Source organism: Chrysochloris asiatica, unplaced genomic scaffold, assembly GCF_000296735.1.
Source record: "Chrysochloris asiatica unplaced genomic scaffold, ChrAsi1.0 scaffold00295, whole genome shotgun sequence".
NCBI lineage: Eukaryota > Metazoa > Chordata > Mammalia > Afrosoricida > Chrysochloridae > Chrysochloris > Chrysochloris asiatica.
In genome coordinates, this window is record NW_006408813.1 from 3,087,271 (window position 1) to 3,104,846 (window position 17,576).

Sequence of the window (17,576 nt, forward strand, 5' to 3'; positions counted from 1 at the left end):
GTATGTGGTTTAAGCCCACCAACCACTCCTTGGAAACCCTATACAGGGTTGCTATGAGTCAGAACCAACTTGATGGGACTTTAAAGAACAACTCAAACAAAGAATATAAATGTATTCAAACTTAGATAATGACTTCACACACTGCCCCAAACACTTGGCACCAAATATACGCCTTCTTAGAGTCAACTCAACTTATAGCCTGAATCTGTCATGCTCTATCCTTGATATGCTATTTCATTCTACTCACCCTTCTGAAATTGATTTTTTCCTGGAAATGCATACAGTGTGTACTAGGCGCTACTTGAAGAACCAGAAGAGCTTCCTTCCTGAGGTGCCACCCCTTACCCATATCTCCCCAGTCTTCTCCCTCTCTGCTCCTCCCTCTACACGTTGAAGCTTGAAAGGGCTGCAGAGAGCAAAGGAGCAAAGAACGTGTCCTCTAGTAACCAGATGAAGACCCTGCTCCATCCTTTTCATGTTCCCTGACACCTCTACAAGGCAGAAGAGAGAAAAGCCCAAAGGCTGAATAGGCAAAACTCTCACATAGAGGCCAACTGAGGGAGGCCTCTGCCAGTGTAACCTCCTGTTCCATTAGTTCATGGTTTCACTATCAGGAATAATAGTCCATAAAGAACAATACAAATGTGCAGTGATATTTTAAACTGCTTTGGTACCGATTTCACTTTATCATAGGTACTAGTGTATTCTACCTACCATGAGGCGGAGTTGTGAAGATGAAGAAATTTAGGGTTCATACACTGGTGTATGCTTATTTTCAATCTGCAATGTACTGAGCAGACAAAATGCAAACTGGGTTGACAGTATTGAACAAAGTAAATAATTTTAAAAAGGGAGAGAAAATAGCACTCAAGCACACTGGGGAAAATGTGATGACAGCAAAGTACAGTTAAGTCTCTAGGTTAGAGACATCTGACTTCCAGACAACTCATAGTGTTGTTAAGTGTCATCAAGTTGGTTCCAACTCATAGCAACCCTGCATAGGGTTTCTGAAGCTGTAATTCTTTGTAGAAGCAGAAAGCTTCATATTTCTCCTGGGGGAGGAGCTCGAACCGCCGACCTTGTGATTCACAGTCCAGTGCTTATCCCACAGAGCCCTCACGTTCCTACTTGCCCTTTTGAATGTTCTGTAATTTTGCTCTCACTCTGAAGTGACTGAACCATCTCCCTACTCACAATACATTCTTCATCACAATCACCCTCACTTGCTGCACATGCAGTGTTCATATCACTGAAAAGCCTTTGAGCCTTTTCTTGTACTAAAGACTAAATAAATAAGATCTGGATGCACCTGTTTCAGCTCACCTACAAATTCCACTTCAAAATGCACTTAGGAACAGATCTCATTTGTAATGTGGAGCTGTCTGTAGAGCTAATAAATTCATCCCACACAGCTTTCCACATTTATTTTATGTGATATAACCATAATATTCTTCACAATTTGGAAGGTGACAGGTTATTTTTATCTAGTTTGGAAAAAGATTGCTTATATTTTTGGAAGGTTATCTACTAGATATACTATAGATTTGAGGTTGTGATTCGTTTAGACATTCCCACCAGATGTTTGCAACTCCTTCAGAAAACGAAAAGATACAGATTTTGATTGATTGCTTCTTTTACCAAAGTTGGGTGGTGGTGTGCCATCAAGTCGGTTATGACTCATAGCCACCCTGTATAGTGTTTCCAAGGAGTGTCTGGTGAGTTTGAACCACCAACCTTGTGGTTTAAACCAACTTTGTGGTCCAGTGCTTATCCTAAAATGCCTTTTAACGTCTCATTTGAATATGTGTAAAGGAGCTCTGGTAGCGTAGTGGTTACGAATCGGGCTGCGAACCTTAAGGTCAGTGGTTTGAAACTACCAGCCGCTCCGCGGGAGAAAGATGAGGCTTTCTACTCCCGTAAGGATTTACACCCTCGGAAACCCTGTACAGGGTCGCTATGGGTCGGACCCGACTCGATGGCACTTAACAACAACAACAACAATCCTTTAAAAGGACTCCTGGTGCGGCACTGTAGGATAAGCACTGGCTGGGAAGAACAAGGTCAGCGGTTCAAACCCACCAGATGCTCCTTGGAAACCCTATACAGGGTTGCTTTGAGTTGGAACCAATTCAGTGGAACTTCACAACGACAACATCCGTCCTGGTGATACAGTGAGTGGGGTATGTGTTGGGCTGCTAACTGCAAGGACAGCAATATAAACCCACAGAAGGAAGATGAGGCACTCAACTTTCATAAAGGGTGAAGGTATTGGAAACTCTGGAGTAGTTCTACTTTGTCCTGTAAGGTTGCTATCAGGAGAAATCAACTCAATGAATTTGTATGTTTCCAAGCTATACGGTATATTTTTCCTTCTGGAAATTGTATAACCTATAAACTAACAAAAGGTAAAAGGGTGAGTAGTGCACACACCCCTCCCCCCACAACAAAACCCAAATACCAAGGAGCTCTTTCAACAGGCCATTTCTAAATGTAATTTTTCAAAATGGGTCATAAAAGGAAGGTAAGAAATTTTTTTTAAAGTTGTTAAGTGCCATCAAGCCGGTTCTAAGTCATATTGACCCTGTATAGGTTTCCAAGGAGCAGCTGGTGGGTTTGAACTGCCAACCTTATGGTTAGCAGTCCAGTACTTATCCTACAGCCCCCCATCAGACTCCAGAAATAAAGATAGACTTGTTTATTTGGAATGGATTATTGAAACTTTAAGAATACTTATGAATTAAAAAGGAGCTCTGGTAGCATAGTGGTTACGAAGCGGGTTGCGAACTGCAAGGTCAGCAGTTTGAAACTACCAGCTGTTCCGCGGGAGAAAGATGAGGCTCTCTGCTCCCGTAAAGATTTACAGCCTTGGAAACCCTGTACAGGGTCGTTATGGGTAGGAACCGACTCCATGGCACACAGCAGCAGCAGCAGCATGAATGAAAAGGAATCAAAAATAGAATAAAGAAAACGAAAATTATCAGGCATTAGGAAGTAAAGGGAGCAAATGATGGAAAAAAGTATAAAACACAAACTCAAATGAAATAGTGAAGTCCAGCCCAAAAAATGGAGCAGCAAATATTTGCTAAAGTCAAAAGGTAAAACCTTGCAATTCTTGTCCTTTGCCCTAATGTTCAATGGTATTTTTGTTTTGTTTTAAAAATACAGAGAGTGATGTCCTTTAAATGACTAATTGTAGCAGCTCCCAAATAAAACAACTGATAAAATAAAAATCCACTTAATTGACTGATAGGCTTGACTATCATTGCCAAGTTTACAAGTTTCCCATAACTCCAACCATTTTTGTTGTTTTTGTTGTTAAGAAAAACAGTATTTTTCCCCTCTCATGACAACCATGCTGCTGTTGTTGGGAAGTACTGTTGAGTCAATTCCAACTCATAGCGACCCTGTATAGGGTTTCCAAGCAGCAGCTGGTGGGTTTGAACTGGCAACCTGGTGGTTAGCAGTCGAGTACTTATCCTACAGGGCCATGCTAGAGCTCCATGGTGACCACAGGTGACTACATTATCTATATAACTCTATAGATAACTCTAAAATCAACCCCCTAAAAACTGCAAAAAACCTAAGAAATGAGGAGCAAAGAATAAATACTACATCAATAAAACATGACATTTCTGATAGATGCATCTGGAAAGGCATGTCCCTCCCAGAAGTCTGAGTGGAACTCATGAGCCAAAGCCATATTTTTACACCAGTGATACCTAGGTGCCTAGGTTCCCCATCACACACACCAGAGATCTGAATGTGACTGGTGTGTAATGAGACCTTCTTGTTGTTCTTAGGTACCAATCGGTCAGCTCTAACTCACAGTCACCCTATCCAAACCAGAAGGAAACACTGTCTGGTTCTGTGCCATCCTGGCAATTGTTGTTACGCTAAAGCCTCTGTGCCAATCCATTTGTTGGAGTCTTCTTTTTCCATTTTACCATCAAGGTCAGCAGTTTGAAACTACCAGCCGTTTTGCAGGAGAAAGATTAGGCTTTCTGCTCCCATAATGATTTACAGCTTCAGAAACCCTATACAGTGTCACTACGAATCAGAACCGAGTCCACGGCACACATCCACCACCACCACTTTACCAAGCATGATATACTTCTCCAGGGAAGGGTCCCTCATGATAATATTTCTAACTGTGACAGAGTCTTCCCATTCTAGTTTATAAAGAACATTCTGGCTGTACTTCTTCCAACACAGATTTACTCTTCTGGCAGTCCATGGTACCTTCAATATTCTTCTCCAGCACTACGACTCAAAATGCATATATTCTTCTGCAGTCTTCCTTACTCATCGTCCTTCATTCACATGCACATGAGGCTACTGAAAATACCATGGCTTGGGTCAGGCACTTTCTTAGTCCTCAAGCTGACATCTTTGCTCTTCAACACTTTCAAGGGGTCTGGTGCATCAGATTTGCCTAATGCAAATTGTTTGATTTCTTGACTGCTACTCTCATTAGTATGGTTGACCCAAGCAAAATGAAGTGTTTAATAACTTCAATCTTTTGTCCATTTATAATGATGTTACTTATTGGCCCAGTGGTGATGGTTTTTGTTTTTGTATTGAGGTACACATCCATTTATGTTCTAATCCATGAAGTCTTGATGCTTTTATCTCTTCTAGTAGCTTTAAACTTAACATCACTACAACATCTACTCTTTTCCCTTTTCAATCTCAATGTCCCTCTCAGACTTGATCCTTTCCTTAAGGTTACCAACAGCCCCGAGAATGATGTTTTCATAATCAACTTAGGATAGCAACACACAGTTGATCATCAGAGTCACCCAGTCCCAATATATACAAACTATTTACACAATACCTTGAAAATATAATCTTTTCATACAAGTTTACTGTTGAGGTGGCCATAATGAGTAACTGCATGGAGGTTCTAGTGCTAAATCTATGCTTCCACAAGCCATGAAAATGGCCTCTGGCCCCAAAGCGACCAAAGTCGACCTGCCATTAGCTCACTGAGAGTCACTGTTCTAATGACACCACAAATGCAAGGTCAAAAAAGAGTTCACTGGGTTCTAGGGCAAGAAATGACTTGTCAAGTCTGGCATTTCACTCAACTCAAAGATGGCATAATGCCTCAATATGTAGCAGACAAGGTAAGTCCCCATCCAATGCTCACACTGACTTGTCCTTTGACAGTAACTACTATGCAACAGATGCAAGGCTTAGTAGTACTGGTCAGCTCTCTTGGAAGCTCAGAGTTTCACTTTTCAGTGAGCGGCATAAATGGTTAAGCACTTAACTACTAGCCAAAACGTTGGCAGTTTGAACCCATCCAGAGGCATCTTGGAACACAGTCCTGTTGATCTGCTTCTGGAAGGGTCACATCCTTGAAAATCCTCAGGAGCAATTCTACTCTGCACACATCATGTGGTCACCATAAGGCAAAACTGACTAAATGGCAATTAACAACACAATACATATGCCACTCTGGTGTGGCACTGCAGGATAAAGCACTGGAACGCAAAGTCAGTTTGAGCTGCAACGTCGGCAGTTCAAACTCACCAGTTACTCCTTGGAAACCCTTTACAGGGTCGCTATTAGTGAGGACTGATTTGACGGCACTTACAAATGAACTAAGAAGCAGCACTTCTCTTGTTATTGTTAAGTGCCATCGAGTTGGTTCCAACTCCTAACGACCCTGTATAAGGTTTCCGAGGAGTGGCTGGTCAGCTTGAACTGCCAACCTTGTGGTTCAACCCTACCTTGCAGTCCAGTGCATTAACCTGCAGTGCCTCACCAGGACTCTTTATCTTACTTGAACTTAAAAGCACCATTGGGCTTTAATCTACAAGTTAATAAAAAGTATCTGGTATTTGTATTTTTGAAATTCAAATAGATGGCGGTTTTTTAAAAAAATGCCTTTACAGCACATACTGAAGAACAATAAAGCACCTTGCTTGACTATAACTGCCTCAGCTTTGAAAAAGGAAGTTTCATATGCATACAATAATGGAAAACATTTTTAAATGCTTGGTAGTTTGACATGTCATAACCCAGCATATATATTTCGCTTTGATTATCTGAAAACCAAGCTTTCATAACTCTCAAATTTCCTGTGTCACTCCAAAATGGAAAGGAACTGGGAAAAAAAATCATTTTACCCAAAAGCAAAAAAAAAACAAACAATTTTGACACACAGCCCCCAAGATTATTTCTGGAATGTTAGAAATAGTTTACTAACTCTATCTTGACGTATTTTATTTTTTAATGATTTTATCATGAGGAAGTCAAGAAGTATAAGAAATTCAGCTCCAGGAAACAGAAAAGACAAGGAGAAAGAATACCAGAAAATCAAAGAGAGAGGGCAAAAGCAGTCGAAGTATAGTGCAGCAAATGGAGGCTAGCTGTAGAACGCAATAGCAATGGAACAGAGCCAGCTACAAACGTGAATGAACAGGGACATGATTTTATTTTCGGGGGTCAGTGAGAAGGGGACAAACCATCACAAGACTATAGCTTTTAAAGCTTTCAACGAGAAAGTAATATTTAGCATAAAGCTTACTTTGTAGGTAAGTGTGTATGAAGATGCTCAGAAAATTCCCTCTGAATCTTGGTTCAAATCTCTGAGAAGGCTCAAAGTGTAGTTATTCCTATATAACAATTCTCTATATGTACACTGGAGTCCTGGTGTGGTGCTGTGGGTTAATGTACTAGACTGCAAAGTCGTTTTGATCCGCTAGGTTGGCAGTTCAAGCTCACCAGCCGCTCCTCGGAAACCCTATACAGGGTCACTATGGGTTGGAACAGACTCGATGGCAGTTAGCAACAACAACATATGTACACCACCTGTCAGTTTGTTGTACTGTGGTAGCTTATGTGTTGCTATAAGAGTCCTGGTGTGGCACAGCAGTATAGTGTGCTGGACCGCAAGGTCAGTTTGAACCACAAGGTCGATGGTTCAAACTCACCAGCCGTTCAAACTATACAGGGTTGCTATGGGTCAGACCCAACTCGACGGCACTTTACAACAACAATAACAATATGTGTTGCTATAATGATGAAAGCTATGGCACAGGTATTTTAAATACTGTACCAGCAGGGCCCTCCACAGAGGACAGGTTTCAGCTGACCTTCTAGACTAAGACAGACTTAGAAGAAGGAACTGGAACTCTACTTCTAAAAAGTAGCCAGTGAAAATCCCATGGATCACAAAAGAACATTGCACAATATGATGCTGGGAGGAAGGTACTCAAAACTACTACAGTGGCCACACCAACTACTGTCAGTACAGTGCAGGATCAGGCAACATTTCCTGGTGTTGTACATGGAATGCCATGACTCAGAGTCAATTTGATAGCAGCTAACAACAGCAAAATACATGTATATATATGGAGTCCTGGTGTGGTGCTATAGGATAAGCACTCAACCAAAAGTTTAGTTTGTATTTCAAGGTCAGCAGTTCAAACCCATCAGTCACCCCATGGAAACCCTATATAGGGTATAGGGTCACTATGAGTCGGAACCGACTTGATGGCACTTAACAATTCTCTCTCTATATATATCTATATATAGATATAGATACACACACACACACACACACACACACACACATACACATATGGTTGTGGTGGTTATGTGCCGTGGAGTCAGTTCCAACTCACAGTGACCCTGTATAGGTTTCTGAGACTGTAAATCTTTACAGAAGCAGAAAGCCACATGTCTTTCCCATGGAACAGCTGGTAGTTTGTAACTCTGACCTTAAGGTTAACAGGTCAACTCGTAACCACTATGCTACCAGATTATACATACATATATTTATATGGAGCACTGGTGGCATACTAGGTTACACATTGGGCTGCTAACCACTAGGTCATCAGTTCAAATCCTCCAGCTGCTCTGTGGTAGAAAGAAAAGTCTTTCTGCTCTTATAAAAAATTTACAGCCTCAGAAACCCTATACAGGGTCACTATGAGGGTACCCAACTCGATCTCAATGGTGCATTACAACAACATATATATACATACAACATATAAACACAGTACACACACACACACACACACACACTACTTGAAGGTGGGCATGACTATGTGTATGTATGAAAGAATGAGAACAGTTTCCTTTATGAATAATAGCGAAGCAAAATTCAAATGACCTTTTCTATCTTTGGGAGATTTCACATTACACTGTAACTACCTCAGAGAATATTTACTTGTTTGTACAATTTATCAGATTCCAGTATATGAGACTTTAATAAGTATGTAATAATTTATCTGTAGGCAAAAGTTTTAAATATTTATCTCTAGGCAACCATGAAAAGGCTCTAGGAAATCAATACCTTGAATTTCTCAGCAATAGCATTTCATCTTAGAAATACAGAAGGAAACTGTAATTTAGGTATCAGTCTGCTCTTCGAACAGAAGAGTCTACAGGTGTTCACAGTTCAGTATAGAAAGTGGCTCTCACACAAAAACAGATCAGTGATTGCCTGGAGAATGTACTGCTGGAGTATGTGAGGAAGTTTTGGGTGTGATGAAACTATTCTACATCCTGATTGTGGGAGTGGATTCATGGGGACCTACATCTACCAAAACTCATCAAATTGTACACTTTAAATACATATAGTCTATTGTGTATAAAGTATACTCAATAAAGTGTTTGTGTGTGTGTGTGTGTGTGTGTGTGTGTGTGTTTTAAGTAGCTGTTACCAAGGCCAACTGCTTTATGTACAGATGGAAGTATAAACTTTCATGTTAGTTTGACTGTTTGGTCTCTTCCTTTAGTGTGGTTAGGTATGCTTACTATGCTGGCAAATTTCTCTCCAACTCTGTCCTTCAAATAGGTAGAGCTTCTTGTGCCTAGAAGGCTAGGGGCCTAGCGTTTTACAGCTGAATTATATGAAAAAAGAATGTTGCATCAGAATTAGAGGAAGACTCATTCACAATCTGCAATACATAGATAATACAACCTTGCTTGCTGGAAGTGAAGAGGACTTGAAATAATGACGAAGATCAAAGACCACAGCTTTCACTAAAGATTGTACCTCAGTGTAAAGAAAATAATCCTCACAACTGGACCAATAAATAACATCATGATAAATGGAGAAAGACTGAAGTTGTCTAAGACTTCATTTTGCTTGGATCCACTAACAACAATCATGGAAGCAGCAGTGAAGAAATCAAACATACTGCAATAGACAAATCTCCTGCAAACAACCTCTTTAAAGCATTGAAGAGCAAAGACGTCAGCTTGAGGACTAAGGTATACCTGACCCAAGCCATGGTATTTTCAATAGTCTCACATTCATGTGAAAGTTTGACAATGAATAAGGAAGACCGTAGAAGAATTGACGCATTTGGATTATGGAGTTGGTGAAGAGTATCTAAAGTATCATGGACAGCTAGAAGAACAAACAAATCTGCCTTGAAATAAACACAGCCAGAATGCTCCTTAGAAGCCACGATGGCCAGATTTTGTCTCTCATAATTCGGACGTACTGTCAGAAGGGACCAGTCTCTGGAGAGTGACATCATGCCTGGAAAAATGGAGAGTCAGTGAAAGAGGAAGACTCCCAAAGAGACTGATTGAAGACAGTGGCAGCAGCAATGGGCTCAAATGGAACAACTGTGAAGATGGTGCAGGACTGGGCAGGGTTTCATTTTGTTGTGCATCGAGTCGCTATGGGTAGGAACCAACCTGACAGCACCTAACAACAATGCCAAATGGCTAAAAATCTATTGCTGTGGATTTGTTTCGGACTCAGAGAGAACCTATATTGTTGTTAAGTGCTGTTAAGTCAGTTCTGACTCTTAGCAACCCTGTATAGGGTTTCCAAGGAGCAGCGGGTTAGCTTGAACTGTCAACCTTGCGGTTCAAACTCAGCTTACAGTCCAGCACATTATCCCACAGCACCACACCAGGACTCCCTATAGGGTAGAGTAAAAGTGTTCCATAGGGCTTCCAAGGCTGTATCAGTGAGCAGCTGGTGGGCTTGAACCATTGACCTTTTTGTTAGCAGCTGACTGCTTAATCACTGTATCACCAGGGATCCTTGATGTTGGTGTTGTTGTTGTTAGGTACCATCGAGTCAGTTCCGACTCATAGTGAGGGATCCTTGATAACGTAGCCTAATTCACAAATTTAAAATGGGCAAAGGACCTGAATAGACATTTCTACAAATGGCCAAAAAGCACATGAAATGATACTAACGTTACTAAACACCATCAGTCATTGCTGTTGTCACATAGTGACCCTGTGTAGGGTTTCTGAGGAGCAGCTGGTGAGTTTGAACCACCTGCTTAATGGTTCAAATAGACCTTCCGTCCAGTGTTTGTCCTACAGTGCCACACCAGGACTCCAATGCAAATTTTAAAAACAATGCAACACCACTTTGCAACCATTAATGAAACCCATTGCCACTGAGTCAATTCCAACTCAGAAGGACTCAATAGTACAGAGGAGAGCTGTCCCATAGGCCAACCTTTCTGTTAGCAGCCAAGTGCTTAACCACTGTACCCCCAAGAATGCAAGTGAAAAACCCACCCCACTGCCATTGGGTCAGTTGTGATTCACAACGACCCAGTAGGACACTGTTCCATCATTTCCTAGTGTGGTGCTGTAGAATCAGCACTGGACTGCTAACCACAAGGTTGGTGGTTCAAACCCACCAGCCACTCCTCAGAAACCCTATACAAGGTTACTATAGGTTGGAACTGACTCCAAGACACACAGTAACAACATTCTTTAGGACAGCAGATTGCCACATCTTTCTCCTATGAGGAATGGCTGGTGGGTTCAAACTACCAGCTTTTTTATTAGCAGCTGAGCACTTAATCCACTATGCCACCAGGCCTCCTTACTGTGGCTTAGAAAAACAATTTTATTTGTACCATATACAAGGGGGCTTCAAAAATCCATGGAAAATGGAATTAAGAGATATTGGGGGGGGGGAGAAAGTGTGTGTGTGTGTGTGTGTGTGTGTGTGTGTGTAGTTGTTAAGTGCTGTTGAGTCAGTTTTGACTCATAGCGGCCCTGTATAAGGTTTCTGAGGAGCAGCTGGTGAGTTTGAACAGCTGACCTGTGCTCAGACCAATCTGTGGTCCAGTGCTTATCTTACAGCTACAGTGCCACTCTAGGACACTCCCACTCTCTGTCCCCCCCCACACACATACACCCACATTCTTTTTTGTTGTTGTTGTTGAGTGCCACTGAGTCAGTTTCAACTCATAGCAACACAGTATAGGGTTTCTGAGGAGCGCCTAATGAGTATGAACCACCAACCTTGTGGTTCTACAGTGCCACACCAGGGCTTAGTTTCTGATAAACCTGGGAGGGTACCTGTCTCTTTGGTTCACCTGGCAATCTGAATGAACAGATGCTAACAGTCAGCTTCACAAACAGGAATGATATGTAAAAGAAGATCTAGCAGAAATTAACTGAGAAACCAAACCTTAATGTTTTCCTGAGGAGCCCTGGTAGCATAGTGGATTATGAGTTGGGATGAAAGGTCAACAATTAGAATCTACTAGTCACTCCATGAAGAAGCTCTGGTAGCGTAGTGGTTACGAATCGGGCTGCGAACTCCAAGGTCAGCAGTTCGAAAATACCTGAGGTTCCGCGGGAGAAAGATGAGGCTTTCTGCTCCCGTAAAGATTTACAGCCTCAGAAACCCTATGCAGGGTCACTATGAGTCGGAACCGACTCCACGGCACTTAACAACAACAACAGTCACTCCATGATGTTCTGCTCCTGTGCCTTGTAAACTCACTACAGGGTCGCTATGAGTTGGAACCGACTCGGTGGCACACAACCACTAACCAACCAACCACTGCACACAACCACTAACCAACCAACCACTGTTTTCTGAACCAATCCTACATTTCACATTTGACAGGAGTCAAGTAACCTCATCTACACTCACAGCAACCCAGTATAGGGTATCTGAGGAGCAACTAATGAGTACGAACCACCAACCTTGTGGTTCCACACAAAGGAAAGGGAAGAAGACACACTAATTAATCAAGCAGAGAAATTTCGTTTTGTGCCATTGAACCTCTGCATTCCTCACTATCATTTCCTTAGTATTCAAAGGTAAATGTGACTATTGCACATTCTGGTAATTAGAATGTCTATGCAACATTTTATGTCTTGGAATACACAGAACAGCCAGATAGTTCCTATGTCAGTAAAGAAAATACAACTTCTAAGGCAGTAACATGCTGGCAACAAAGATTTCCTATTGATTGTTCTTTTACTTTTCTCTGCATTAAAAAGAAAAAGGAAAACAAACAGTATACATACATTTTCTCTCTGAGCCTTTTCTATGAACAGTAGTTAAAAATGAGAGACAACTCAATTTAAATAGAGAGGAAAATCCACTTTACAAAGAGAAATGCAACATACTACAGGAAGCTGTGAAGAACTGGCAGCTTAAGCAATGATGTGTATATTTATTATCAGACAATAATGAGGAACAGGAGACAAAACTACTTAAAAAGCACATCCCTAGCCAAAGGTACCATTTTCTCATTTGTTCAAACAGTAAGCCTTTGGCAACTCAGTTTCCATATTCATTGCCTCACATAGCTTTAGCATTTCCTGGGGCTCTGGCTATACAGTTAGATATTTGGGGGTTCACAGGGTTACATGTACAAGTATATGTACTCTTTGTAATCTCTGTACATAACTTTTACTCTACTTTGTCAGTGACACTTTCTGTTTAGAGTTTCATTTCTTCTGGAGATCACCTTCCCTGCCTATCAGACTGAGATACGGCCCAGGTCTAGTGCAGATTATGTTCATGGTAATACTGGCAAAGGGGATCAGGAAACTGCATGGACAGATGGATGGAATTAAGAGGGATGTGGGGATGAAGAACACATAAAAAGGGAAGCAAGCCATCAGATGGATAGAAAGACACAACTCACCCTATGTGTAAATCACACTCAAAGGAGACTCAGAGAAAGAGTGAACCACACGGTCACAGAAAGAAATGAAGAGGGACAGGGAAAGAAAGAGGTAAAATGCTTACCAGCTTATTTTTTAATTTGTTGTTCAGTGATGCCGAGTCAGTTCTGACTCATAACAATAGGGTTTCCAAAGAGCAACTGGTGGGTTTGAACTGTCGACCTTGTGGTTCACATCTGCAGTGCAGATCCTACAGTGCCACATTGCTATTTCCAGATTAAAGCAACAATCGTTACTGCATGCTTGTGTTTTAATGAAACCAAACTGCCAGCATTTGCTATAATTCTTTATAACTTTCTATCTCAGTCCTAGTGTGGCCCTGTAGGATCAGCACTGGACTGCTAACCAGAAGTCATTGGTTCAAACCCACTAGTTGCTCCTCAGAAACCCTATACAGGGTTGCTATGAGTTGGAACTGACTCAATGACACTTAGCAACACTTAGCAACAACTGCCTCCGTTTGAAAGCAGATGCCGTCTTTAAAAGCTCTTGTCCACAATTTCAACAATTATATAATTTTATTGAGGAAAATAGACTTTCATGAAGCAATATCCCTTAATTGTGGTCTTTCAGACTAACATCTCTAAAGACTACTGCAGGAGGCACATATCACCTCTTGATAACTGTTCTGCAACCAACTGCCACCAAGTAGATTCATAATGATCTCACATGTGTCAAAGGATCAGGATTTTTCCCTATAGGGTTTTCAATTACTTGAGTTTTCAAATGTAGATTGCTGGGCCTATCTTCTGAAGCACCTTTGGGTGAACTTGAATTTCCAACATTTTGGTTAAGGGAAGTGAAAGTGAGTGTTAGAAGCACGCAAGAGATTTCCCATTACAAATGTTCAATCCCAATAAAATAAACAGTAGGAAACCATTTTGTACTACTCCTGTCTTGATCATTTTCTGAAATTAGCAAATACTTGACTCTTAATTTTAACTCATTGCCGTCAAGCTGATTCGGACTCACAGCAATCCTATAGCATACAGTAGGGTTTCCAAAGTTGTAATCATTACCAAAGCTGACGGCCGTATCTTTCTCTCCTACAGCGGCTGATATCTGATAGGCTATCACCACCGACCTGGAGTTGGCATCTGAACACTTAAGTACTGCGCCACCAGGGTTCATTCTTAGTAGACTTTAGAGTATAATTAATATTGTTGTTGTTGTGGAGTGCCTTTGAGTCAGTTCCAACTTATAGCGACCCCGTATAGGTTTCCCGAGGAGTGGCTGGTAAGCTTGAACCACCAACCTTGCAGTGCAAACCGGCCTTGCAGCCTTAGAGCATTAGCCCACAATGCCATACCAGGACTCCATAAATAATATAGTCTCACCATAAAAGCTTCTTCTTTTGAGGGATAGACCACCAAAATGTTGTTCTTGATTGTGAAGTTTTTCGTTAGAAAGTTTTTTAAATTACGTACGAATAGTGGTGGTGGTGTGCTGTGGAATCGGTTCCGACTCATAGCAACCCTGCATAGTGTTTCCGAGGCTATAAATCTTTACGGGAGCAGAAAGCCTCGTCTTTCTCCTGTGGAACATCCGGTAGTTTTGAATTGCTGACCTTGAGGTTAGCAGCCCAACTCGTAACCACTATGCTATCAGTGCGCCTTACGTATGAATGAAGAAGATCTGAAACTTCAAATTGGAACTCTACATTAACATGTTCTCTAACCTTGAACCAGGCGCTCTGGCTTCTCTAAGCCTGTTTCCTCATCTATAAATTGAAGGGGAGTGGACACAGACAGTCCCTTCCTGAATTTATACTAGTCCTCAAGTTGAAGGAGGAGAAATTTTAAACAGCAAATCCTTAGTGTAGGGTAGTTGTTGTTGTTAAGTGCCATCGAGTCGGTTCCGACCCATAGCGACCCTGAACAGGGTTTCCGAGGCTATAAATCTTTACAGGAGCAGAAAGCCTCATCGTTCTCCCACGGAGCAGCTGGTAGTTTCGAACTGCTGACCTTGCGGTTCGCAGCCCGATTCGTAACCACTACACAACCAGGTCTTTAATTACTAGCACCTTTCCCATTTCACTCATTGTGACCACAGCATCTATTTAAAAAGCCAGCAATCATTCAAAAAACATATTTTGCTAAAGTTTAAAATATATACAGTTTTTACACTATATTTTTTAAGTTGCAGATTTTACTATGGACTTGAGTCCACCATTTAAAACAGCACTCTTTTTAAGAAACATACAAAATATGGTCACTAGTTTATAGCTGGTGGATTATGATGTTCTGATTTAGGCCTTTAAATATTTTCAAAACTTTCCTACATGAAAATGTGCCACAAAAGTTACATCTCTCAAGGGTAGGGAGTGGAGGGTTGGTGAGGATGGGGTGGAGAAAATCAGCTGGTATGCACAGTGGTTGATTATGGGAGTCACTGATTGCTTTAGTCAGAGTCAAGACATTATTATTATCATTAGAATCTATGGCTCACAGTCCTCTGTGGAAATCAAAACAGGCATTTCATCAAAAGAACATTTCTCTGCCCACCCACCCCGGCCCCAGAATACTGGCTCTTGAGAATCAGGGACAAAATTCCTTTCCAATTTAAAGTAAATGGAATGAAACATGAGGTCCTTCTTTTACCCAACCCCCCCCCCCACACACACACACACAAAAAAGCCAGACAAAACAGGATTGCTAGGGGATTGTAACCATGGTAATGAAACGATATACGACAGAATGAATGTAAAACTAATGTTCTCCCATGTAAAGTATCATATAATTCATAATAAAACATTGAGAAAAAAAAAACAGGATTGCTATTGGGCTGGGTGTATTATTATTATTATTCCTCTTTTTATACTCTAAAATATAACACATCAAAAGTTAAAATAAATAATTTGCTGTCAAAACAAAATACACCCCCATATGGAAAGCACAAGTATGATTTTGATGCTGTTTATTATAAAAACAACTTCCACAGCAAAGACAAATGCTTAAATGATGTATAAAGAAGACAAAACCAAATGCTGTCATTACTAAATGCAAAAGGACAGTCCCCAGAAAGAGGTAGAAAGGGAGTTAGTTGCTAATACGATATAAATACAACTGGACAATTTCTAGTTTCACAACTATCAAAACATTGTTTGAAATATTAGTATATGGTAGAAAAGGAAGTTACCAAAACTGACCATTACAATTTTGATTTGGGTAGATCTCTATAACAAATTTCACATTTAATTGAATTCTCTCCATTTTCTACATTCAAATAATCCACTGTCTACTACACATTATCTCTGAAATTACTTATTACTCAGAACCAGTTACTTTGATCTCTTGTTTAAGGAGCAAGTTTTGTTTATTACAACAAATTTACTGTGTAGTTTTCACTTTAATAACTGCATCTGAAAGGCAAGAATATCCAACAGGGGAGGTAATACATGTCTGTTGAATAAATAGAATGGTTACGTATTCTGTTGAACTAAGTACTCCATTGACAATAAATGGGGAAGAACAAAACCCAACAAAACCCACGTTTCTTTGCTTGTAGCCAACAGGAGCTTCTTAAAAGAAAAGGTCTTTTCAGAGAAAATAATTACGATCGACTCCCTTTTATCCCAAATCCATACAATTAGAAAGTTCAATTAACCAAAAACTTTTGAAGGCAAAAGTTGGGGAAAGCAGCCAATAGTTCAAGCAAGCAAGAGCATTTGTTCAACTTTCACGGGGTTATAAAAGCCAAAGTTGCTGACATGAGAGGGGAATTAAAAGGGAGGAGTACAGACCCGGAAAACAGGGATCAGTCTCAGATTAGCTTCCACGCCTTCAAAAGCCAATGCCATTGAGACAGTTCTGACCCATAGAGACAGAGTAGAGCTGCGGCCAGAGACTTTCCAAGGCTAGAAATCTCTATGATGTAAACTGCCCATTCCCTTGAAGCGAATGGGAAGTTGGAATCACAGACCTTTAGGTTAGCAGTACAGTGCTTAACCACTGCACCACTAGGGCTCCTTTCTACTTCAACAAACTGCTATATTTTCAATGACAAAACTTTGGAGGTAACAACGTAGAAATGGATGAAATGTGTACATATTAGAATTTAAAGAAAAAAAATTAAAAAAAAACCTTAGACGCTAGAGCCAATTTCTTACCCAAAGACTTGATTTTCAAATTACTTTTTAGATGCTGTAGATAAAGCATTGGATTGCTAACCGGAAGGATGGTGGTTCAAATCCACCATACGGGGTCGCTGAGTCAGAACAGACTCAATGACACTTAACAACAATTAGCAATCTTAGAGTTATGGTGTGGCACTGTAGGAGAAGCACTGGACTGCTAACTGCAAGGTCGGTGGTTCAAACCCACAAGCAGCTCCTTTGAAATCCTATATAGATAGGGCTGCTATGAGTTGGAATCGACTCGATGGCACTTAACAACATGAACAGTACTAGAGAATATTTATAAAGCTAGTTAGCTATATATTTATTAATTTTTAAAATTTCTTCATGCTTTTCCCCTCCTCCAGCCCCACAGGATAAACAACAGGTTCTCAAAAGGCCAGGTAGAAGGCCTTCCATTTGCTTGCTTTTCTTGTAGAGAAAAGCTTCACACTCGCCACCAGTCAAGACACTTCTCTCTGTAAAACACTTTGCCACACTCAACCTTCTTAGATTGTACTGAAAA